Source organism: Montipora capricornis, chromosome 6, assembly GCF_036669925.1.
Source record: "Montipora capricornis isolate CH-2021 chromosome 6, ASM3666992v2, whole genome shotgun sequence".
Classification (NCBI taxonomy): Eukaryota; Metazoa; Cnidaria; class Anthozoa; order Scleractinia; family Acroporidae; genus Montipora; species Montipora capricornis.
In genome coordinates, this window is record NC_090888.1 from 74,043,057 (window position 1) to 74,045,556 (window position 2,500).

Sequence of the window (2,500 nt, forward strand, 5' to 3'; positions counted from 1 at the left end):
TGATTGACTGGCAATAAACTAACTAAACTAACATCCAGGAATTGTCCCACTCCTTCAAGTTCTTGAATTTGACAAGTCCAGGAAAGAATATGAAGACATGCAAGAGACAGTCGATCAGGAATCTTAGCGAAAGTGAACGAAAAATGGGGAAATACCAGATGGAAGGACGAGAGTACCTTTAATTATTTCGCCTTCGAGAAATTTTGCATTCTTTCTCGCTCCCTATCAAGTACACCTACAGAGAAACACCAAAGATTTGTACGTGGATATCACATACACAAATAACAATGGATTTCCAGACCTTTATTACTGAACATGGTTGCTTTTAACGAAATTACCATGGAGCCGAGTTTAACGCGGTTGCGAGAGTTCTTTTGAATAAACAAGACAGCGATGCCTACGCAATAGCTATTCGTGAAATATTTACCCACATTACTAAAATACACCCGTCGTTTAAAAATGGGCAGACTCTTCGGCAGATCATGGTAGATTTTGATCAAGCAGAATATAACGGCTTTGAAAGAAGTATCGGAGCGGAACTCTGCGAGAAAAGTTTGCGCGGGTGTACTGTGCACTGGAAAACGTCTGCTAATCGAGTAAGTGATATTGTTACAAAACGCAAAGAGGAATATAAAATCTTTCGCTACATTGGACATGCCATACAAGATCTAACGAATCAAACAGACGTCAAGTTGGCTTTCGACGTCCTTTGTGGTGTAAAGAATATAACCGAGGCGAAACATCTCTTTCCACCTGATTTAGCTGCTACTTGTAATCAACAAACCAATGCCCATTGGTCTCAATCAGCGCTTTGGGTGAGGTGGTGGATTAGAGAGAGAATTCTGAAAATGTTTTGTAAGGCCTACACTTTACGAGATAACGAAGAGTGGGACGCGGCACCCAATGCTAACAATGCCGTCGAGTCCCTAAATAGTCAGTCATTTGGTGAAGGATTTTGTAACATTACGATGCTCATGAAGAATATTTACATGGAAGACAGGTTACATGCCGTCAAAATTGTCGCAAGTGAGCGAAACATTAATGCAAGTTACGAGAATAACAACCAAGTAGCAAAGGAAAAGAAAATAAAAAAGAGAAAGCGATCTCGATTAAGTTTGAGAGGAGCAAACAGTTCGCTAAATGAAAGCAAAGCCCAAAGTGGAACAAACACCTCCCGATAAGAGAGCCAGGTTAGACAAACGACCATCAAAACGGAAATTACACGTAGGAGAAACGATGATTGGGACACACGGGTTGAAGTAGAGTACGAAGAGAATGTTGATGGAGTTGCAAAGAATCTTGGATGGATAAAGGGCAAGATTAACCGCTTACTAACTGAGCGCGAGGGCCGTACTGGGGAATATTGGCCCGAGGTCGTTTCGCTCGGTCCGTACTGCCACGACCGTGGGCCAATGTTCCCCAGTACGGCCCGAGCAAGCTCGGTTAGTAAGTTGTTTATTATATGGCACTCTGTTTCTGATAGTAAAAGGCACTTCCGGTGCAATCAATCTTTTTAGCTTTTTACCTTTTAGCTTTTTATCTTTCAATCTTTTTAGCTTCTTCTGGTAGTTTCACCGTGAACAATGACAATATTCACAGTTTTTTTTTCGCTGTTTTGGTTTCAAATTATGAATTTGCCGGCTTTGCTCCAAAACAAAAATATACGGCTTGGCCCGTTTCCACGGAAATGGTCCGTACTGCAAAATCCCGACCGAGAAAGAACCAATCAGAGCGCTGGGATTTGCCCAACACTGGCTTTGCCATATAATAATATGGATTACGATAAATTGAACGGGTACTTTGTTCAATTTCCGGATGATGTAGATTGGATAAAAACTCTAAACAGCAGAGACGTGAGAATAATCAAGTAGACATTCGTGCAAAAGAAAATTCACTTGAAAACAATCAATCAGTTACAGAAACTACCACAGCTGTAGCTATAATTTTGAGAGGACTGACATCCAGTTTCGTACTCATGTTACTTGTCTTACTGACTTAATATACCCAGACAAACCGTGTAAATGAATAAGAAAATGGACTTAAGATCACGAGGTTTTCAAACAATTCAATGACTTTTTGGCATAAACAGAGACCGCTGGGCCGAGTTGTTCGAAGCCCAAAATCAATACTTACTAACTGTAGTTAGCCTGGATATTGAAGCTAATACATGTTATGAAACATAGAAAACAAGTTCCCAGAAACGAATGTTGGTTTTTGTTTGTAAGATTAACGTTCACTTTAGCAGCTCTGAAAAAAAGAAAAAAAAAAGAGTATACCTTGCAATGAAGTGCCATAAGCATATATGATTCTAAGTCATAGACCAATTTCATTTTTATGATTACGTTTTATGGTTCGGGTTGTCTAAAAAAGTCGTTAGCAGCTGTTTTATATGTTTTTGTAGTCGATTTAGATTGCTAGCCAGTGCATAGGCGATTACAGTTAAATACCTGTAAATAAAACTTCTATAAATGCGAATAATACTCGATATGGGATATTGTGA

The 2,500-nt window shown here is 39.5% G+C and overlaps 1 protein-coding gene across 1 annotated transcript in view; it reads left to right on the forward strand.

Annotated features, from left to right (window-relative positions):
* The window catches only part of LOC138054545 (uncharacterized), a 29,235-nt gene that overhangs the window by 17,298 nt on the left and 9,437 nt on the right, over positions 1-2,500 (forward strand). The gene's annotated exons all lie outside the window — the stretch shown is intronic.